Source organism: Schistocerca piceifrons, chromosome 2 (assembly GCF_021461385.2).
Source record: "Schistocerca piceifrons isolate TAMUIC-IGC-003096 chromosome 2, iqSchPice1.1, whole genome shotgun sequence".
Classification (NCBI taxonomy): Eukaryota; Metazoa; Arthropoda; class Insecta; order Orthoptera; family Acrididae; genus Schistocerca; species Schistocerca piceifrons.
Window position 1 is genome coordinate 750,135,925 of NC_060139.1, and position 24,421 is coordinate 750,160,345.

At 42.3% G+C, this 24,421-nt stretch overlaps 1 protein-coding gene across 1 annotated transcript in view; it reads right to left on the bottom strand.

Moving 5' to 3' along the window:
* LOC124775822 (lactosylceramide 4-alpha-galactosyltransferase-like) overlaps positions 1 to 24,421 on the bottom strand; it is a 417,784-nt gene that overhangs the window by 198,108 nt on the left and 195,255 nt on the right. The window lies entirely within an intron of this gene.

The following is a 24,421-nucleotide window of genomic DNA, read 5'->3' on the forward strand; positions in this document are numbered from 1 at the left end:
GTAAAAGGGGCTTTCAATAAGCAATAAAACGCTTTTTTTCTTCGCCAACTTAAGTTGAAAAAATGCAGAATAAGTTGTGGGACATGGTGGAATATTCCCGCTTGAGTACCTATAGTTTCATGAAGTTCCGATAGATGGGGGAGGTATACGTAGCCTTCAAAATGGCGTTTGTAACGGAGGTGCATTCTAATCAGAGAACTCCCATTGGTGGAAAGCCGTACCATCAAAGATATTCACAGACGGTTGCAGAATGACTGACAGTAAAAAAAAGCACGGTGAGTCGTTCAGCGAAGCGTTTGTCGTCATCGCATCAAAGTGGCGCAAACATTTTTTTTTAATCTCATTTTGTTCATTTTTGTTCGTTGTATCTGCTCGGGGCGGACGTCGCAAGACACCCGTTTCAGTCGTCGTTGATTCATTAACTCAGCTTTTTTATTACATAGGGCGGCGAACCCCCTGACCGAACACGCTGAGTTACCGTGCCGGCAATGTCCGATCCCTCCATAGAGTGGTGGCACACCGCCTCTGCTCCGAAGAAAAAGTTCGAATTCGAAACCTCTCCTGGTAAAGTCATAGCGACTGTCTTCTGGGACTCTGCAGAGGTTATTCTGCTTAACGTCCTCCCTCGCGGTACAACGATCAATTCTGAAGCTTGTTGTGCTACCCTCTCTGAATTGAAGAAACGACTTCAGTGTCTTCGCCGCCACAGGAATACAAATTAACTTCTCCTTCTTCACGACAACGCAAGGCCTCATACAACTTTGGGCACCCGAGAAGAGGTCACAAAGCTTCAATGGATTGTTCTTCGTCATGCACCTTACAGCCCGGATATCACACCTCCCGACTTCCATCTGTTTGCCCCAATCAAAGATGCACTCCGCGTGAAGTAGTAAGTGGATGATATGGAGGTAACTGATGGACCAAGACGTTGGTCCTACATCAAAAAGTAGAGTATTACCATGAGGGCATACAGGTCCTTCAAGTAAGGTGGCGTAAGGCCATTACATTAAACGGAGATTATGTTGAAAAACAGGATTTTGTAGCCAAGGGGAGGGCAATAATATGGTGTATTGGAATCCTGAATAAAACCATCCTGCTTTCAAAAAGTAAAGTGTTGGGTTACTTATTGAACGCCCCTATCAAATAAATGCAAAATACTGTTAACACATTTTTATGAATTTATTTACCTTTGAACATCTGCCTTTCCTCACATCATGTTTATCGAGGAGAAATGAAAGTGTTTGGCAGGCAAAACCTCTGGAACTACGCTTCTCCACGGCATGCATTCCCGAGGTTATACGTTGCTTACACCTTCCTAGCCTTGAAGAAGATTGTAAGGAGATTATTTTCATCTTCACTTCTCTTACATTCATTTACAGCACTTCGGCAATTTCATGCCAAGCACAACATTTTTTAGTATGCATTTCATGCTGTGGATCTCTAGGACGAAACAAGCACTAGTGGGTTCTGCACCCTTCATTTCAACATTCGTACGGTATCGTCCAGCCATTCCATCGGTTACGTAAATCGCATCCATTAACAACAACAGCAACAAATAGCTCGAGCACGAAAAACAACGTACTGCGGCAAAGCGAATGCACTCTGTGTATCACAAAAGCTAGCGCCGCAGCGGATGGCACGCGAACTTTCATTGAAGGTACATTGAAAAACCGACAACCAGAGGAAGACGAACGAACAACTGCGAGTGTGAACCGCGCTTGTACGGAAACGAATCGAGATAAAGCTATCAGCAATGCAACGCCACCAAGTCGAGCGCTTGGTTCCGTTGCTCGTTGTTACGCTCCTGATTTGTTCCAGGAAGCCGTAACCGCAGTTCATTTTTCCTCCTCCTCTGAAATGTGGAGACGAGGACATTATCGTATTGGGTTGTTTGTCCGAGTACCTTAATTCACTAGTCTGAGTTTCCAGCACCATGAATCATTAATGTTGTCAGTCAACTTCCTTCAGTTACTCTCTACTTCCACTGCCGTCTTCAACACTGTACTGCTACCGTTAATAAAGAGAAACCGCAGCAGATCGTGTTCAGGGCACGGGAACTAGAGATAAGAAATGAGTTCCGTATAGCCACTTTAAAATCGCCAGCGAGTCCTATGACGCCATCTCCGTACTCGCCGTCTCCGTGTGCCTGTAGATACGACTCGGAGTATCCGCAGTATCCCACTCGTCACTCTTGTTACCGGGTACAAGTGGACTCCAATCGCTCAGAAAGGAGACCGAATACGCGAGTTCGCAAGTATGACAGCGTACTAGCAGCAACCCCTCTTCACATCCAAACATTATGAAAGAAATTTCGCCACTAAGCTCTAAATTACTGTTAATTTATTTCACATAATCATGATCCAGGCTTTGTAGCGATTCTCAATAGCAAACTGAAATGTCAAAAAATGTTCGACTTGGCTAAATGACAGAAGGAAATTATATACCAATAGAACGACTGATCGGTTGGCAGTGAGTTATTGCTCTGTTTGTATATACATTTATATAGATAAAATTTTTTTGAAGACTGCTATAAGTTTGTTTTAATATGCACGATGAATCACCTAAAACTGGCACCGCAAATATTGCGGAAATGGGAGTGATATTGATGTGCGGTTTCCGCAGAATGGATTGGTAGTCAAGATCTCATATTATTAGCTCATAAACAGATTGTAATAATACTTACAAAGTGTATTTTTAGTGCAAACATACACTATCTTAGAAGATAGATTAAGGAAAGACAAACCTACGTTTCTAGCGTTTGTAGGCTTAGAGAAAGCTTTTGACAATGTTGACTGGAATACTCTCTTTCAAATTCTGAAGGTGGCAGGGGTAAAATACAGGGAGCGAAACGCTATTTACAATTTGTACAGGTACCAGATGGCAGTTATAAGAGTCGAGGGGCGTGAAAGGTAAACAGTGGTTGGGAAGGGAGTGAGTCATGGTTGCAGCCTCTCCCCGATGTTATTCAATCTGTATATTGAGCAAGCAATAAAGTAAACAAAAGAAAAATTCGGAGTAGGTATTAAAATCCATGGAGAAGAAATAAAAACTTTGAGGTTCGCCGATGACATTGTAATTCTGTCAGAGACAGCAAAGGACTTGGAAGAGCAGTTGAACAGAATGGACAGTGTATTGAAGGGAGGATATAAGATGAACATCAACAAACGCAAAATGAGGATAACGGAATGTAATCCAATTAAGTCGCATGATGCTAAGGGAATTAGATTAGGAAATGAGACACTTAAAGTAGTAAAGGAGTTTTGCTATTTGGGGAGCAAAATAACTGATGATGGTCGAAGTAGAGAGGATATAAAATGTAGACTGGCAATGGTAAGGAAAGCGTTTCTGAAGAAGAGAAATTTGTTAACACCGAGTAAGTGTCAGGAAGTCGTTACTGGAAGTATTTGTATGGAGTGTAGGCATGTATGGAAGTAAAACATCCACGATAAATAGTTTGGAGAAGAAGAGAATAGAAGCTTTCGAAATGTGGTACTACAGAAGAATGCTGAAGATTAGATGGGTAGATCATATAACTAATGAGGAGGTATTGAATAGAATTGGGGAGAAGAGAAATTTGTGGCACAACTTGACTAGAATAAGGGATCGGTTGGTAGGACATGTTCTGAGACATCAAGGGATCACCAATTTAGTATGGGAGGGCTGCGTGGAGGGTAAAAATGGTAGCGGGAGACCAAGACGTGAATACACTAAGCAGGTTCAGAAGTATGTAGGTTGCAGTAAGTACTGGGAGATGAAGAAGCTTGCACAGGATAGAGTAGCACGGAGAACTGCATCAAACAAGTCTCAGGACTGAAGACCACAACAACAACAACAACACTTTTTTAAATGGAACTATACCTCTTGACATAAAATAATTAAAAGTAGGGTAAATTAGAATGTCAGTGGCATTTGTTGCAGGATTCTAGTGCGAGTCGTTTACGAGATATCGTATTTTGAAAAAATTCTGCACCTATACTTATTTGCGCCTTTCAACCTGCTCAGTGGCTACGTTCGATGTTGTTATGTCTGCTTGCATGTACTTGTGTGTTTCTTGAGTGCATTGCGACTTGCTAGTCAGTTAGTGTGTGACACTCAGAGCAGTAGGTGGTGAGTAGACGATGGGATTTACCAGGAGAAGCCGACATGCTCATGGTGTATGGAGAGCGTAGGAAGAATGCAGTTCGTTCTTGTACTTTCTTTATCACCCTCTTCAACCAGTTACGTGGAAGTGGTAGTGTAGCACATACAGAACGTCGTTGTTCTACATCTACATGGATACTCCGAAAATCATATTTAAGTGCCTGGGAGAGGGTTCATCGAACCACCTTCACAATCCTCTATTATTTCAATCTCATATAGCACGCGGAAAGAATCAACAACTATATCTTTCCGTACGAGCTCTGATTTTCCTTATTTTATCGTGGTGATCGTTCCTCCCTATGTAGGTCGGTGTCAACAAAATATTTTCACATACGGAGGAGAAAGTTGGTAATTGGAATTTCGTGAGAAGATTCCGTCACAACGAAATACGCCTTTCTTTTAATGATTTCCAACCCAAATCCTGTATCATTTCTGTGATACTGTCTCCCATATTTCGCGATAATATAAAACGTGCTGCCTTTCTTTGAACTTTTACAATGAACTCCGTCAGTCCTATCTGGTAAGGATCCCACACCGCGCAGCAGTATTCTAAAAGAGGACGGACAAGCGTGGTGTAGGCAGTCTCCTTAGTAGGTCTCTTACATTTTCTGAGCGTCCTGCCAATAAACGCAGTCTTTGGTTAGCCTTCCCCACAACATTTTCTATGTGCTCCTTCCAATTTAAGTTGTTAGTAATTGTAATACCAAGGTATTTAGTTGTATTTGCGGCTTTTAGATTAGACTGATTTATCGTGTAACCGAGGTTTTAACGAGTTCCTTTTCGCACTCATGTGGATGACCTCACACTTTTCGTTATTTAGGATCAACTGCCACTTTTCGCACAATTCCGATATTTCTTCTAAATCGTTTTGCAGTTTGTTTTGATCTTCTGATGACTTTATTAGTCGATAAACAACAGCGTCATCTGCAAACAACCGAAGACGGCTACTCAGATTGTCTCCCAAATCGTTTATGTAGATAAGGAACAGCAAAGGGCCTATAACACTACCTTGGAGAACGCCAGAAATCACTTCTGTTTTACTCGATGACTTTCCGTCAGTTACTACAAACTGTGACCTCTCTGACAGGAAATCACAAATCCAGTCACATTACTGAGACGATATTTCATAAGCATGCAATTTCACTACGAGCCGCTTGTGTGGTACAGTGTCAAAAGCCCTCTGGAAACCCAGAAATACGGAATCGATCTGAAATCCCTTGTCAATAGCACTCAACACGTCATGTGAATAAAGAGCTAGTTGTGTTTCACAGGAGCGATGTTTTCTAAACCCATGTTGACTGTGTGTCAATAGACCGTTTTCTTCGGGGTAATTCATAACGTTCGAACACAATATATGTTCCAAAATGCTGCTGCATATCGACGTTAATTTAGTGGATTACTCCTACTACCTTTCTTGAATATTGGTGTGACCCGTGCATCTTTCCAGTCTTTGGGTACGGATCTATCGTCGAGCGATCGGTTGTATATGATTGTAAGTATGGAGCTAATGCATCAGCATACTCCGAAAGGAACCTAATTGGTATACAGTCTGGACCAGAAGAGTTGCTTTCATTAAGTGATTTAAGTTGCTTCACTACTCCGAGGATATTTACTTCTACGTTACTCATGTTGGCAGCTATTCTCGATTCGAATTCTGGAACATTTACTTCGTCTTCTTTTGTGAAGGCATTTCGGAAGGCTGTGTTTAGTAACTCTGCTTTGGCAGCACTGTCTTCGAGAGTATCTCCATTGCTATCGCGCAGAGAAGGCATTGATTGTTTCTTGCCGCTGTTATTGTGGTCTTCAGTCGAGAGACTGGTTTGATGCAGCTCTCCATGCAACTCTATCCTGTGCAAGTTTCTTCGTCTCCGAGTAACTACTGCAGCCTACATCCTTCTGAATCTGCTTAGTGTATTTATCTCTTGGTCTCCCTCTACGATTTTTACCCTCCACGCTTCCCTTCATCTCTTAATTGGTGATCTCTTGACGCCGCAGAACGTGTCCTATAATCGATCCTTTCTTCTAGTCAAGTTGTCCCACAAATTCCTCTTCTCCCCGATTCTGTTCAGTACCTCCTCATTAGTTACGTGATATACCCATCAGCGTTCTTCTGTAGCACCATATTTCGAAAGCTTCTATTCTCTACAGAACATAGCAGAAGGAAAAAGTGACAACAGAAGACATTGCTGCTGCTGCTGCAATGGGTCCGTGATTAGTTACTGCGAAATCGCATGAGGAAGTGGCGTCAGCCTGGAAAGTGTGCTACGCACTCTCCATCGACACAGGTTCCATCCTACCACACTCTCTTCATCATGAGCTGCATGGAAACGAATATGAGAATCGTGTTAACTTCTGTACATGTGCATTGAGACAGGATACTCCAGGTGCATCATTCACCAATCATGGCCAGGTAAACCGCTGAAAAATGCACTACTGCCGGCCGGGGTGGCCGAGCGGTTTTAGGCGCTACAGTCTGGAACCACGCGACCACTACGGTCGCAGGTTCGAATCCTGCTTCGGGCATGGATGTGTGTGATGTCCTTAGGTTAGCTAGGTTTAAGTAGTTCTAAGTTCTAGGGGACTGATGACCTCAGAAGTTAAGTCCCATAGTGCTCAGACCCATTTGTATCATTTGCACTACTGTTCTGATGACAATCCCCGTTGGCTTCATCAGGTGGAACGTCAGCGCCCATGGAGTGTAAACGTGTGGTGTGGGACAGTGAACAATCAGAGCTCATAGGCCCGTATTACATAGACAGAACAGTGAACGCGCATAAATATGGCATCCTACTAACACATCATCATCCACGGAGGTTATAGGACGTTTCTCTGCAGACTAGCAGGAACATGTGGTACCAACGTGATGACTGTCCAGGCCATGGTGTACTACAGCATGTCTTCACGAATTTTCCAAATCGTTGGACACAGACAGCCTGTACCTAGGCCGGCCCGCTCCCCCGGATTTGATGCCTGTTTTCTATTTTCTGTGGGGAAAACTGAAAGGCACTGTGTACAAGGACATACCAACTACACCCGATGATATGAAACGACGTGTTACTACAGCCTGTTCGGGCATCTCCGTTGAAATGATAGCACGTGTGCACCAATCGTTCCATACCACACTGGAAGCGTGTATTGCCACTGGCAATGGTCTTTTTGAACACGGCCTCTGATGGTCAGTTGCCTCGTTACTGGTGAGAATCCACATAACTAGAGTATGCACTTGTGGTGTTCTTCAGTGTGTGCTACTACATGTGTTGTGCAAGTGTCGGAGTGGGGACTTTTCAAAATACGATATTTCGCAAACGACTCGAACCAGAACCCTGCAACAAATACCACTGACATTCTGATGTGCCCTACTTTTAATTTGTTGATGCCAATAGGGATTGTTCCATTTAAAAACATTTATGTTTGCACAAAAGTACACTTTCTAAATAGTATTACAATCTGTTGATTGGCTAACAGTACTAACTCTACGAAAAGGAAGTTTTACGTGATTCAACCCATATATGTCTATTCAGAGAAAGGCTAACAGTTAAAGTTGACATATACACACTTTCGAGATGCCGTTTCTGTATCAGCAGTACCGGAAAGCATGACTGAAGATAAAGTGCAGTCTCTAAATGGTGATTAATTTTAAAATAAATCACAGAAATGAATGACAAGATATATAACTCACTGTTGGTCCATAGATACGAGTTGCCTTGACCGAATGAATACGGAAGTAGCGCGTTTTTTTGTTGCAGGGATATAACTGTGACGGTGCTCTGAGTCCAGTATTCGTTTCACGCAGCAGGTGGAATAAAAAAGAGTATAACCATAACCCCATAAAGGAACAGTCACGGAGTTCGACAGCATTCACTATGGATAAAATTCATATAACCATTTTGTTTACATTCGACGAAATTTGTATGTTTTTCGTCTGAAGCGTGAACTATAGCGTGAAACTTATTCCAGATATCACTCCTTCTGTAATGGAATACTTTTGAAATTTTGTAATTTGCATCAATTAGCTTTTGCCTTACGCCCTCCACAGTCTCACAAATCACTGCTTCGTTACGGACCTTCTCAACAGTCGGTCATTTCACCTTGTCAGTGCTACTTTATAACAGCAATATCGTGCACTCGTTTTCCGTACAAGCAATAAGTCGCGACTCGCCTTACACTGCTGCATTCTTACGTGAGAGAGAACGAGTGGACGAGTACGAGGCAACCGCAACATCACCGCTCTCAGACGCGGTCATGCTCGCGGAAATGCAGCTGGAACGAAGGAAGACCGTTAGCTCTGATGTAACAGCGGCGGCTTCACTTACGAAGTATGCAACCCTCAATATGATATTCGTACTCGCTTCCTTTCAAATCACTAACGGCAACTCTGGCCAAAGCCTCAACAACAGCTCAACTGAGCCTCTTTGCGATAAGCTACAGAATCAGCTAACGGGGAGATCTAATCACACTGAAACACTTTCGGAACGGTTAGTCGTCTGTAGTTATATTTGTACACAGCAGTTAGATCCACGGTGCATGGGCGTGTGTTCATTACGTACAGCGATTACCCCTGAACTATTCTCCTTGCGGATGGCGCACAGAAACAATGACTTCCATAAGTCCGGTCTAGAGCTGTATTTGTTTGCCTATACGGTCGTGACCATTATGCAATAAGTACGCGGAATGAAACAATTCAGACTTTAGATGTTAGGAATAAGTTTTTACATGATGTACGATATCCTCCCTAGTGTCTAACAGTGGCTTTTGTTGAGGATTTTCTGGACACTATTGCATTAACTAAACACACCCAAGATGAATCAAAAGTCTTTAATTTTCGACGTCTTTTATTCTGGAGTGCAGACAAAAAGAGAATGGAACCTTTTGATATGTGGTGTTACAGAAGAACACTGAACACTAGGTGGGTAAGTCAAATATGTAATGTGGAGGTAGTGGGTTGAATTGGGAAGAAAATAAATTTGTGGCACAACTTGATTACGAGAAGGGATCGGTTGATAGGGCACAGCCTGAGGCATCAGTTTGGTGATGGTGAGAATTATAGGAGACAAAAATCGTCGAGGGAGATCAAGGCTTCATTACAGTATGCAGGATCAAATGTACGTAAGTTGCAATACTTGTCTGGATAAAAACAGGCTTTCATCTACAGCTACATAATTACTCTGCAGATCAAACTTAACTCTTTGGCAGAAAGTCTGTAGAACCATTTGCTTACTTTTTCTCGGCCGTTACACAAAAGTGGGAAAAATAAACACCTATATCTTTCCGTGCGAGCACAAATTTCTCTTATTTTTTGGCATTGGTAATTTCTCCCTATGTAGGTGCGAGTCAACAAAATGTTTTGGTATTTGTAGGAGAAAGCTGGTGACTGAAATTACGTGAATATATATCCTCCCTAATTCATGATAATACAAAATGAGCTACCCGTCTTTGAACTTTTTCGATGTCTTCTAGCAATCCCGTTTGGTAAGGATCCCATACAGTGCAGTAGTGTTCTAGAGGACGGACAAGTGTAGTGCAGGCGGTCTCTTTGGTGGATTTGTTCTGGCAATGAAACGCTGCCTTTGCTTCGCCTTTACCGCGACATTTTCTGGGTAATGGATCCAATTTAAGTTGTTTGCAATTGTAATTCCAAAGTATTTAACTGGATCCAGATTTCTCCATGGTTTCCCTTCCCGTCAGCTCAACGTACAGATCGAATGATATCAGGGATAAGCTAAAAATCTATCTCATTACCTTCTTAAGTACCACTTAGCTTTTGTCATTCGACTTTTACAGCTGCAGTCTGATTTCTATACAAGTTGTGTATAACCATTGGCTCTTTGTGTGTTGTTCCCTCTACGTTCAGAAATTCGAGGAGAATGTTCCAGACAACACTAGCAAACGCTTCTTCTAGATTTCTAAAGGCTAATGTTTACGTTTTTCGACCTATCTTCAGCGATAAGTCGATGGGTCAATACTGCCTCACGTGTTTCCACTCTTCTCCGCAACGCCTGCCGTTAGCCTAAGCAGCACAATGGTGACAAGCTGTTAAACAATGCGCAATAACTACGTAGCGACTTCAGGAAGTAATTTACACATACGTCTCACGTTAAGAATATTGCACATCGTGTATTATTACAGGAGAGCCCGTTTTCTGCAGATACAGTTCTGCTGCAGTGAAGATAACACAGGTGCGCCAAAGTATGCGATACAAATGGCGCAGCAACTGGAAACGTACTGCAACGTTGAAGCGTGGGGAATAACACGGTTCTTGTGGATAAAACGTCTAAACTGGAGGTAGATTCACAGTGAAATTGTGGCATTATACGGACCTAATGCAATATTGTGCCCAGCCGTAGTGAAATGGTGCCAACAATTTGACGAAGGCTGCACAGACGTGGGTGATGTTAATCGGGAAGTACAGATGTTCAACCATGCGATTTCCATCTTTTCTGCAAGATGAAAGAACGTGGAGGAAAAAGATTTTCCAATGACGAAGATCAGTGGTACTCGAATGGCGCAACGCAGTAGCTTCGAGTAATTGATCGACTTGAAGAACGTGCGATATTGCAGTGCCTGTGTTGTTCTGAATTACGACGCAAATGCGTTGACTAAAGCCGTTTGTAATACATGAAATGTATTCGCGACTGCGAATATGGACAACCATCAGCCGTATAATGGAATGACGACTATGAAAATTTGTGCGCCGATCGCTGGGGCCAAGCTTCAGTCTGGAACCGCGCGGCTGCTACGGTCGCAGGTTCGAATCCTGCCTCGGGCATGGATGTGTGTGATGTGCTTAGGTTGGTTAGGTTTAAGTAGTTCTAAGTTCTAGGGGACTGATGACCTCAGATGTTAAGTCCCATAGTGCTCAGAGCCATTTCCCCCATTGTGATGTCCTTAGGTTAGTTAGGTTTAAGTAGTTCTAAGTTCTAGGGGGGTGATGACCTCAGATGTCAAGTCCCATAGTGCTTCGAGCCATTTGAGTCATTTTTCTTTTTTTTAATTTGTGCAGGATGAGGACTCGAATCCGGATTTCTCCCTTATCGCGAGCGGTCGTCTTATGATTTGGCTACTCGTGCACGACTCACGGGCAGACCCAAAATTCCGTATGTCGTCAACCAGGTGTCTACAACCTGTACTCGTACATCCATTTTTTATATTTCCGTACAGGGGAAACATTTTACTTGAAAGTCGCTTGCCCGGTGCCAGCGGATAAATACGATACTGCAATGCCTGTGGTGTTTAGAAGTACGATACACTTCGGACACGCATACATGTTGTAAGTAGGCTGTTTAGGTAAATACATTGGTAAGGTAAATACCTTGTTTGTTCTCTATTAAAATCTTTCATCTGCTAACTATGCCTATCAGTAGTTAGTACCTTCAGTAGTTAGAATCTTTTATTCAGCTGGCAGCATTGGCGCACGCTGTATTGCAGTAGTTTGAGTGAGGTAAGTGATTCGTGAAAGGTATAGGTTATTGTTAATCAGGGCCATTCTTTTGTAGGGATTATTGAAAGTCAGATTGCGTTGAGCTAAAAAAAAAATATTGTGTGTCAGTTTAGTGTTGATCAGAATAAGTAAAGAGAGAAATGTCTGAGTACGTTCAGTTCTGCTCAGCTGTTTGAAAATCAAATAACGTAAGGGATTTACCAGCACAGTAATTCATAAATTTTTCTAAGGGGATGTTTCAATGTATCATATTTATACGCCGACGCCGGGCAAGCGATTTTCAGTTAGGAATGTATCGAAACTTCCTGGCAGTTTAAAACTGTGTGCCCGACCGAGACTCGAACTCGGGACCTTTGCCTTTCGCGTCAAGTGCTCTACCATCTGAGCTACCGAAGCACAACTCATGCCCGGTACTCACAGCTTTACTTCTGCCAGTATCTCGTCTCCTGCCTTCCAAACTTTACAGAAGCTCTCCTGCGAACCTTGCAGAACTAGCACTCCTGAAAGAAAGGATACTGTGGAGACATGGCTTAGCCACAGCCTGGGGGATGTTTCCAGAATGAGATTTTCACTCTGCAGCGGAGTGTGCGCTGATATGAAACTTCCTGGCAGAGTGAAAATCTCATTCTGGAGAAATGTATCATCTGTACAGGAAAATACGTAATCGATGTACGAGTACAGGCTGTTGACATACCTTTGACGAGATATGGAAGTTTGGGTCTCGCCGTGAGTCATGCACGGATAGCCCGATGATAGCCGGAGCAGTAGCTCAACGTGTTCGAGCAGAGGGTTAGCTGCCCTCTGTTAAAAAAAAGAACTGGGTGAATGATGGACTTGAACGGGTATCACGGGACGTCTGCTCAGAAAAAAATGCGAAGAACAATGCCGAATAAAATGAGATAAAAAAAATTGTAATGCGACGCTCAACAAGTGAAAAATCCGGGTACGAGTCCCGGTCTGGCACAAATTTTCACTATCGTCATTCCATACTATAGCCGATGGTCGTCCATATTCGCAATTGCGAAAGCATTTAATGTATTGAAGAACGTGGTCCGACCGTTGTTTACAGACTTTGTCACTATGTTGAAAAGCAGTGTCACGTATCTGCTTCGCTTTGCCGTATGGTGCAGCATTCAATAAAAGTCGCCTGGCCTGCCACAGTAATGGTTGGCTTACAATTTAATGTCTCCCCATATATGGAAACAGAAATGCACGGGAGAGTTAAAATATACTGTGTCGCCATTGGCAGGTGGAGTGTGCAGGGGCTGTTGCTTCAGCAGTCGTCGGCCTGCCATCTGCAGAGCTGTGTGTATGTCTGCGGATCGATGCAGCCGCCTGAGACTCGGAGGCGTTGGCTGTACCCTTCAGCCCCACGTGGCCAAACACGACTACTGATGATGATGATGATGTTTGGTTTGTGGGGCGCTCAACTGCGTGGTTATCAGCGCCCGTACAAGTATCCAATCTTTGCGCAGTCCAATTTCGCCACTTTCCTGGATGATGATGAAATGATGAGGACAACACAAACACCCAGTCATCTCGAGGCAGGTGAAAATCCCTGACCCCGCCGGGAATCGAACCCGGGACCCCGTGCTCGGGAAGCGAGAACGCTACCGCGAGACCACGAGCGGCGGACACACGACTACTGTGGCCAACACAAATGCGGCGCATCGACAAGCACTCATTGTGAGCTGTGTACAACCTCTAGTGGTAGCCTAAACCGAGACACGAGAGAAATTCTAACATACGCATACCGGACTATACATTAAAAACCCACAGGAGACATCACACTAATGCCGTGTAACCCCGCTTCTAGCCCTTACAATGACCTCAGTTCGGCGAGGTAAAGATGACACAAGTTTCTTCAGGTATGTCACATCCATCCGAAGCTACTCATTGCTGATTAGATACTGTGAGGCTATGAAATTCAGGTGATGTACATTTATGTGGTATTAAGACGTGGTGATCTGTCTGAAGATTCGAGTTGATATAGGATGTCTGAGTGTCTGTCAAAAAAATAACGTATGCATGCAGCTCAGCGAACACAGCTATTCTGATCTGTGAGGATGGGAGTGTCGACATACTCATAATGAGGATGTAAATGAAAGGGCAACACTGTCACATTGAACTAAATGCCCTAGATAATATTCACGGTAACCTGAATGATTGGGCGCAAGTTATGGTACAAAAAATATGCCCGAAACATCACGCAACCTCTTCCCCTGAACTATTCCCTCCGAACACTGCTCGTTAAATGCCTCACCTCCGCGTTGTCGTGTCGGTGCCCTCGACACCTCGCATCGTTTGAAGGGGGGCAGAATCGCAACACAGTACGTTGTATCATCGTAGACGTGCAGTAATACAGTGGTGTCCAAAATTAAAGCAACAAACCGAAATTTTGCAAAGTGGTGTTTATTTTGCCACAAAACAGCATAAACAAGTGATAGTAAAGTAGAAACAATGTAAAGAATACAGAGCGTAAACAACTGCAACATCGGTCAACGTAATGCCTGCCCATACCATTAGGGATGATCCTCGATATCAGTCACTTTCCACAGTGGTTGGATCCTGAAATCGTGTTCAACGTTCCCTCCAGATGCGGATCCGTCAAGAATCACTGTCCAGACCAAACCGGGACTCACCTGTGAAAAGAACATTGACCCACAGTTCGATCGTCCAGGTGGCATGTTGACGGCTCCACTCTAAATGTTCCCTTCTGTGAAGACGCGTCAGAGTTACACATACAGTAGGTCTCCGACAGGGAAGGGAGCCTTCTATAGTAATAGTTGCTATCACGTCTTCGAATGAAGCAATCGTATAACAACTGAATTCACGATGCTCAGCAGCGATTTATAGCGCTATACGACAAGTTCATTTATTTGGATAGATGAGTATAGGGCCTGGGGATGGCTTAATGAAATGCCGAAACTGGTTGCCTTCACAATAAAATACTCAAGCAATCATGTTAAGAACGCGCTATTTCGTTGTGATTTGATCGAGCAGCGAATAAAACTGTTTTCCATGATATCTAGGACAAGACTGAAACTATGAACTTTATAGTTCTACGGAATTACGTGTTGAAACTGACCAAATTGTTCTGTGCATCTAACTACCAATTATATTCAATGATATATGGTGAAATGTCGGCTTGCTGTTTAAATACAGTTAAGTAGTCGTCAATGTCGGAAGTGCTAAATCAGTGTCCGCAATATTCACTAAGCGGACATATCCTGTCCTGTTTGCTGTTTGGAAACAGTTACTCTTATTTACAGTGTGATCTCCTCCAAACGATATGCACGAGCAGCTATGAAGTTGTAGTTCGATTTGGTGATTAATTTTCTAATTAACGAGATAGCCGTCGCCATATTGCTGAGGTCCAACAACTGCATCACGCCAACAGCAAAGAGATACCACACTACAGTTCATCACAACGTGAGCAATATCAGCAATTCAGAGATTAATTATCAACAGCCATCTTTGTTGCTGCGTCGTGCGAAACAAACACCCAATAAACTATTAAGTTAAAGTCTACTAAATTAAAAGAATAGTGTTAGCTTCCCAGAACAAAGTGTTCCATTGAATTCCAATTACATTAGCAGCACATAAATGTCCACTGTGGTGCGAATTTTGCAATCATATACATCGGAACTGTGTTAAAGTAATAGTTTGTGCATGGAGCGACATCTTTTTCTATTCTCATCCCTCAATTTGTCATTACTAGAATACTTTTGTTAAATACTTTCGAAGAATAAGATTAAAGTTATAGAATTGGTTCAAAGGGCTCTGAGCACTATGGGACTTAACATCTGTGGTCATCAGTCCCCTAGAACTTAGAACTACTTAAACCTAACTAACCTAAGGACATCACACACAACCACGCCCGAGGCAGGATTCGAACCTGCGACCGTAGCGGTCTCGCGGCTCCAGACTGAAGCGCCTAGAACCGCACGGCCACACCGGGTGGCAAAGCTATAGAAACTCTGGTTAGACATAAGTGTTTAAAGATAAAACTTCTTGTGAAGCATAACCGAAACTTACATTTAACTGACAAAAGCACTGAATTTAGAATTCATACACAAATGACAATATCATTCACTGCTTTTAAGCGCAGTACTGATTAATTAATTAATTAACGCTGGTTGCTATTCACATCGTCATGTGCATCCGGCATTTACAACAGCCAACATTTTCTTAATAAGTTATATCTGAATATCTTACAATACACCTATCTGCTAACACACGTCAGTAAAGCGTTTCTGTTCACTTTGCATTTTTATAACGATTTCACCAAACATAACGAAATTACCTGTCCACATATACACATTCAGTAGCGAACAGCTAACTATCAGTAATTATCATACGATAAAACGTCTGACATTTGTATGTTTGCCCTTATTTATGTACTTATTTATATTCATTATTTTGTAAGGGCGAGTGTGTTTCATTGCTCACCTCATTCAAGCATTAGAGGAAAGCTAGCCACTAGCCAATTGCAGGGGTCTATTTAGTAGGATATTAATCTTCTTTTGCTAAGTAGTATCTGTCAAAAGAGACATGGTGCTTCGAGTTAATATCTCGTAAGCAATGTGTTGTTGATATGCTGTGCACCGTGATATAAAACATATGTGAAATTACAGTAAACTCTTAATCTCAGAACATTAAATGCAATGTAGGGTGAATACTGGTTACGCACATGTCTGTAAACTACAGCTGGAGATTTCTAGATTACGACAGGAATTTACGAGCTCAACTAACTTTTTCAAAACTGTCTTAACTAAATCAGGTAGCCGTAGTCAATCCATCACAGAGGGTAGAGAAGTACTTAGGATAGTTTTAATACAACAGTAACAAATTTAATAATGTACGTCTGAAAATTTGCCATACAAATTAGTGAACATCGTACGTTGATATATTCACTCGCTGTGGAAGTGTTTAGTATGCCCAGTCTTAGATCCCTCAAACTGGGCACAACCAACTGCATTTACCTTGATCGCTCCAGAGCGTTCAGTCATAAGAAACGGAGAACAACGACTTTGCTGCTGAAACAGGAGCAGACCGAGCTTAGAGTTTTAATCTGCCAAGGCGTTTCAAATCGGTGCACAGCCCACTGATGAGTGGAATGTTATTCTGGGAACCATCGCCTACCCAGTGGCCACGCCATTTCTCTGCAGTATTCTTTCTTCCAGGGGTGCTCGTACAGCAAGGAATACAGGGCAGTTGTCAAGATCAGAAAGCAGGAGAGATGAGATACTGCTGTGAGAGGTTCGTGAGCCGAGCTAAGATAACTCAATCCCTAGGGGACTTACTGGTGAAAGTGAAGGTTCCCGGTTCGAGCCCCTGAGAAGCAGACAGGATTAATTACTTCTTGAAAAAGTGTGCTGCTGGTATAAGATACCTCTAGTACCCTTAAAATTGTAGTGAAAATGCGAAAATTATAGAATTTGTAGTACGAGGGGATTTCAGGAAGTTAATTACACATTATTATGGCAGGCCAAGTGGGTAATTTTCATTGAATACTGCACTACACCTCAAGGTGACACAGATACATGACACTATTTTTCCTGGTAACTGATTCTTCCGTCGGATCTTCGTACAACAACATTATAATAAATAAAAAAACTCTAATTGTATCCTGTAGACACTGTTTTCATCACAGTTATCAAGTCTCTGAAATGACGTTTCGAAGGATTTATCAATATAAATTTTTGCTAGTGCGACATCCACAACTCTTCTGTAAATTGTTCATGATTAAAAATACCACTACAGTTGTATTAATTCTTATCGGTGAAGTTTTTTACACAATCCGGTTTGGGGGTTTCAGACACATCTTCAGATGCCACTCTAAATTAAAATGAAACTAATTACCTGAACAATAAGACCCATAAAAACGCTACCATTAGTACAGACAAATAGGGCCAAAAATCATAAACAGCATTAAACATACCAAAAATCTGTCCAGGCTAAGTTAAAAGACAGTGTGTCCGTCATACTTGGATCATCAGAGGGAGCATGGAAAAGTGATTACATTGAAACGACCTTTTAAAAGTCTCTGGCGTAAGCCCGTTATACGTTGTGAGCGCCACGGAGAGGCTGAAGTGTAGGAAATGAAGCCGGATTGAAAACTATATGTAAGGACAAAAGCTGACAAATAAGGCTAAAAGCTGTTCAGTTCCACTTACGAAAGGCCCAGCCGATGCCAAGTTTGAACAAACTGTCACAGAAAGACAGTCCGCCAATCGACAAAACTGTAAGAGATGAAAACTATTTAAAAAATCCGAAATTAAGTAACTAAACGTCTGAAAAAGACGTAACCGCGCACATCTGCCACACATCATGTACTCGCAGAAAGCGCTGATGTGTTCTGACGATTGAGAGGAACGAGGACAGAGGAATGCAAGCACGAGCTGCACTAAGGTAAACACTTACGTTGGACTTACGTCACACACATTTGAAACGTGGTTTCGGCGTTGTCACTTTTCCGCGCTACCTCTGAATAGCCATGTACGACAGATGCACTGCATTTTAATCTAGCCTGGATACGTACAGTCATACTCAAAAGTATCCGAACGACCTGAATTGCATTTCGCCGGATTCGCATGCAACCCACATAACGCAGCTGTCCAGCAGGTCCTCTAATCGCTCCTTGGTACAGTCGTTTGACTATTGAAAATGGTTGCAACAAGTCACCACTAGAAAACACTGCTCTGTATCGCAATAACTCAAGATGTAAAGTAATACTACGATACTACAAATATCAGGGAACACCTTATCACAGATAAGACTGTCCTTAAGGATTGTAAGCTCACATTTATTACAATAAATGACATACCTGAAATGTTACCACTCTAATTATTACGTCACATAGGTAACGCACGTAGTAAGTTCGTCGTATTCATGATTTCCTCTTCAAAGTAACATACCGTACTTAATATTAAACACAAAATGACATTAAGAAATTAAGTTATTCACGAGCAGCTAGTTGAGAATATGTATGACCTTCAAATGGCACGACGAACCGTCTCGTTCTGCATATGGATTCAAACCCAGGTCATGCAGACTAAGCAAAGATTTCGTGACTTACGGAAACTAACAGTCATTCCTGATTAGGCATACAGAGAGTGATATACCTCGATTTTAGACAGTATCAATTAGCAAATACTAACTTTAAATTACATAACGCAAACATTTTTAACGGACGCGAATTCCTGCCCAGCACCTATTGTCCCTGTTAACGAACTACGAGAGATGTTGAATATTGTTTCTTAACAAGTAACTTACTTGAAATGCCGTGAGGCAAACCTTTGTGTTGGACAGGGATTCCGAACCCAGAACCTAATAAGATAGATATCGAAGCACAATCAACTGTGACATATCGCATTTTCTTGGCAGTAGCTAGATGTTTTAACTGAAATGACGAGGCGAAACATTAATTTTTTCTTTCTCAGGGCTCCAATCCGGCACCTATCGCTGTTATATTCTAGAGAAAACGAACGTTAAATATGGGTTTGTTGCACCAGCAGCGACATGTGAGCATGTTTGAACTAGAAATAATATGACGAAGAGTTCAGTGCTGACTGGGAATAGAGCTCCACACATATCGTTGTTGACTACACACAAAGAGACGCCAGCTACCAAATTTTTCTCCACCAGCAGCTCGGAATAACATCTTGAACTTACAGTGATCTCGCAAATAGTTCTGTGTCTCATTGGGAGTCAAAAACGTCAAATATCGTTAGTGTGGACAACGAATGAAAATACATTAAACATCGAAATTATTATTCACCAGCAGATGGGTGTTCTCATGGTAGATCTTGATAATACATAAAGAAATCTTTAGTGCCGGGCCAGGATTCGAACCCATTCTCGCGCAATATGTGGAGATGTTGAGGAATCTGCAGTTTTGAACAAACAACAAATTGTAGACGAGCTGTATGGTCGCGAAGGGAACAAATTCCGCGTTAAGGGCGGTCTGAGTTGTATTCCCAGTTCAGAGCCAATTTTATCGGCATACAGAAGCTCAGATAAAAGATGGAATAAGTGTCCTGTGATCCTACATAGCGTTTGTTTCGTTACTAGAAATACATAACTAGTATAAGAAAGGTTACTGGTGATAGAGTTTCTATATGTCGCCACTCCAGACTTTATTGTGGCTCAATCTAACGTCTACTTGGTAGAGAAACAATATCATTTTTAAAGTGAATTTCAGATCACAATGCCATTATATCTTCTTCACTTGGTGTAGCCAGAAGAGAATGGAATCTCTCTCTCCCTATCTAAAATCACTGACCGAAGTTGGAATCGAACCCAGACCATAGATACATGAACCTATCATCAGCCCAACAGACCACAAAATCCTCTCCTCACTGGCTCATTTTTCTATCGTAACGCCGGTGTGCCACACTGGCTGAGAATTCTGACACACAGGCTGCCTGTATCAATTTGCAGCACGTTCAGTAAATTCATTTACTTGGTTGACCGAATCACCATGAACTAGATGGCTCGGCAACCCAGTGCATACATTGAACTTTATTTTGTAATCACCGAAATAAAATCACGTAACTGCCACCTACACAGAACTGCCAACAGTGTAGGATGCAGAAATTTAAATAGGAAGTGTTCCTTTCCGCTTGAGCTACTGAGCGCTATCTGTTTGTTGAAAACGTCGTGCAGTGCAAAAGAGAAGGTATAGCTGTTTGTCTCTCATAAGTATTGACGTGGCCATATGCATTATCCCAAAGCGCTGTGGAATGCAGAAGTTCTGGAGTAATTGTTCTTGACTTCTGGAGCTGTTATAGCTACGTGTCACGCGCGGTAGATGAGATGTCTCGAGTTCGAGTACATTCACTGCTATATTTTTTTTAAAACGCATTTCTGCTGTCTGCTAAAGTTATCAATCTAATGGAACTTATAACATAATTCTCTTCACTTCTCAACCCAAAATAGTCGCATGTGGGAAAATGGCTAACTTCTGCGACATTTTTTCTTTTCAGGTTTAATAGACAACCAGGCAGCAGACGCATCTCGAAACTTTTGTATTATGTATGGGGAGAGCGCATCGTGCCTAAATACGTCGGAAAAGTATTTTCTACATTAGCTGTCGTCTGGTAGTGGCATTTTATTCTTCTTCAAACCTTGTTTGACAGCTTTAACTCAGAACAAGTTTTCTACATGCTTGTAATCAATAAACCTTGCCGTTGGTGGGGAGGCTTGCGTGCCTCAACGATACAGATAGCCGTACCGTAGGTGCAACCACAACGGAGGGGTATCTGTTGAGAGGCCAGACAAACGTGTGGTTCCTGAAGAGGGGGCAGCAGTCTTTTTAATAGTTGCAGGGGCAACATTCTGGATGATTGACTGATCTGGTCTCGTAACACTAACCAAAACGGCCTTGCTGTTGTGGTACTGCGAATGGCTGAAAGCAAGGGGAAACTACAGCCGTAATTTTCCCTGATGGCATGCAGCTTTACTGTATGATTAAATTATGATGGTGTCCACTTGGGTAAAATATTCCGGAGGTAAAATAGTCCCCCATTCGGATCTCCGGGCGGGGACTACACAACAAGACGTCGTTATCAGGAGAAAGAAAACTGGCGTTCTATGGATCGGAGCGTGGAATGTCAGATCCCTTAATCGGACAGTTAGGTTAGAAAATTTAAAAAGGGAAATGGATAGGTTAAAGTTAGATATAGCGGAAATTAGTGAAGTTCGGTGGCAGGAGGAACAAGACTTTTGGTCAGGTGAATACAGGGTTACAAATACAAAATCAAATAGGGGTAATGCAGGAGTAGCTTTAATAATGAACAGGAAAATAGGAGTGCGGGTAAGCTACTACAAACTGCCTAGTGAACGCATTATTGTGGCCAAGATAGACACGAAGCCCACGCCTACTACAGTAGTACAAGTTTATATGCCAACTAGCTCTGCAGATGATGATGAAATTGATGAAATGTATGAGGAGATAAAAGAAATTATTCAGGTAGTGAAGGGAGACGAAAATTTAATAGTCATGGGTGACTGGAATTCGACAGTAGGAAAAGGAAGAGAAGGAAACGTAGTAGGTGAATATGGATTGGGGCTAAGAAATGAAAGAGGAAGCCGCCTGGTAGAATTTTGCACAGAGCATAACTTAATCATAGCTAACACTTGGTTCAAGAATCATGAAAGAAGGTTGTATGCATGAAAGAATCCTGGAGATACTAGAAGGTTTCAGATAGATTATATACAGGTAAGACAGAGATTTAGGAACCAGGTTTTAAATTGTAAGACATTTCCAGGGCCAGATGTGGACTCTGACCACAATCTATTGGTTATGAACTGCAGATTGAATCTGAAGAAACTGCAAAAAGGTGGTAATTTAAGGAGATGGGACCTGGATAAACTGAAAGAACCAGAGGTTGTACAGAGTTTGAGGGAGAGCATAAGGGAACAATTGACAGGAATGGGGGAAAGAAATACAGTAGAAGATGAATGGGTAGCTTTGAGGGATGAAATAGTAAAGGCAGCAGAGGATCAAGTAGGTAAAAAGACGAGGGCTAGTAGAAATCCATGGGTAACAGGAGAGATACTGAATTTAATTGATGAAAGGAGAAAACACAAAAATGCAGTAAATGAAGCAGGCAAAAAGGAATACAAATGTCCCAAAAATGAGATCGACAGGAAGTGCAAAATGGCTAAGCAGGGATAGGTAGAGGACAAATGTAAGGATGTAGAGGGATAGGATAGGATAGATACTGCCTACAGGAAAATTAAATGAGACCTTTGGAGAAAAGAGAACCACTTGTATGAATATCAAGAGCTCAGATGGAAAACCAGTTCTAAGAAAAGAAGGGAAAGCAGAAAGGTGGAAGGAGTATATAGAGGGCCTATACGGGGGCGATGTTCTTGAGGACAATATTATGGAAATGGAAGAGGATGTAGATGAAGATGAAATGGGAGATACGATACTGCGTGAAGAGTTCGACAGAGCACTGAAAGACCTAAGTCGAAACAAGGCCCCGGGAGTAAACAACATTCCATTAGAAAAAAATGGCTCTGAACACTATGGGACTTAACATCTGTGGTCATCAGTCCCCTAGAACTTAGAACTACTTAAACCTAACTAACCTAAGGACATCACGCACATCCATGCCCATGGCAGGATTCGAACCTGCGACCGTAGCAGTCGCGCGGTTCCGGACTGAGCGCCTAGAACCGCTAGACCACCGCGGCAGGCAACATTCCATTAGAACTACTGATAGCCTTCGGAGAGCCAGATGTGAAAATTACCGAACTATCAGTTTAATAAGTCACAGTTGCAAAATACTAATGCGCATTCTTTACAGACGAATGGAAAAACTGGTAGAAACCGAAATCGGGGATGATCAGTATGGGTTCCGTAGAAATGTTGGAACACGGGAGGCAATACTGACCCTACGACTTATCTTAGAAGAAAGATTAAGGAAAGGCAAACCTACGTTTCTAGCATTTGTAGACTTAGAGAAAGCTTTTGACAATGTTGACTGGAATATTCTCTTTCAAATTCTGAAGGTGGCAGGGGTAAAATACAGGGAGCGAAAGGCTATTTACAATTTGTACAGAAACCAGATGGCAGTTACAAGAGTCGAGGGACATAAAAGGGAAGAAGTGATTGGGATGGGAGTGAGACAGGGTTGTCGCCTCTCCCCGATGTTATTCAACCTGTATATCGAGCAAGCAGTAAAGGAAACAAAAGAAAAGTTCGGAGTAGGTAAAATCCATGGAGAAGAAATAAAAACTTTGAGGTTCGCCGATGACATTGTAATTCTGTCAGAGACAGCAAACGACTTGGAAGAGCAGTTGAACGGAATGGACTGTGTCTTGAAAGGAGGGTATAAGATGATCATCAACAAAAGCAAAACGAGAGTAATGGAATGTAGTCGAATTAAGTCGGGTGATGCTGAGGGAATTAGATTAGGAAATGAGACTCTTAAAGTAGTAAAGGAGTTTTGCTATTTGGGGAGCAAAATAACTGATGATGGTCGAAGTAGAGAGGACATAAAATGTAGACTGGCAATGGCAAGGAAAGCGTTTCTGAAGAAGAGAAATTCGTTAACATCGAGTATTGATTTAAGTGTCAGGAAGTCGTTTCTGAAAGTATTTGTATGGAGTGTAGCCATGTATGGAAGTGAAACATGGACAATAAATAGTTTAGACAAGAAGAGAATAGAAGCTTTCGAAATGTGGTGCTACAGAAAAAAGCTGAAGATTAGATGGGTAGATCACATAACTAATGAGGAGGTACTGAATAGAATTGGGGAGAAGAGGAGTTTGTGGCACAACTTGACTAGAAGAAGGGGCCGGTTGGTAGGACATGTGTTGAGGCATCAAGGGATCACCAATTTAGTACTGGAGGGCAGCGTGGAGGGTAAAAATCGTTGAGGGAGACCAAGAGATGAATACACTAAGCAGATTCAGAAGGATGTAGGCTGCAGTAGGTACTGGGAGATGAAGAAGCTTGCACAGGATAGAGTTGCAAGGAGAGCTGCATCAAACCAGTCTCAGGACTGAAGACCACAACAACAACACCCATGGACGTCATGTAGCTACCTCTTCTGGGAGCTAAGCATTTTAACTGCGCCATCACTATACATATATTCGCAAATGAAATTCGTCATTAATCATTCATCACAATTTGAGAAAAACAGTGATATCCATACCTGCAACACTACCTCCATACCTGCATTATCCATTATTAAGTCTGTCAGCGGCTCAGAAAGGAGTTCAGTATGCAGCAACGAAAATCTTCGATAATTTGCCCAGTAACATGAAATATTTGACTGGTAGCAATGCAAGTTTTAAATCTAACTTAACCCTAGGATGCATGGT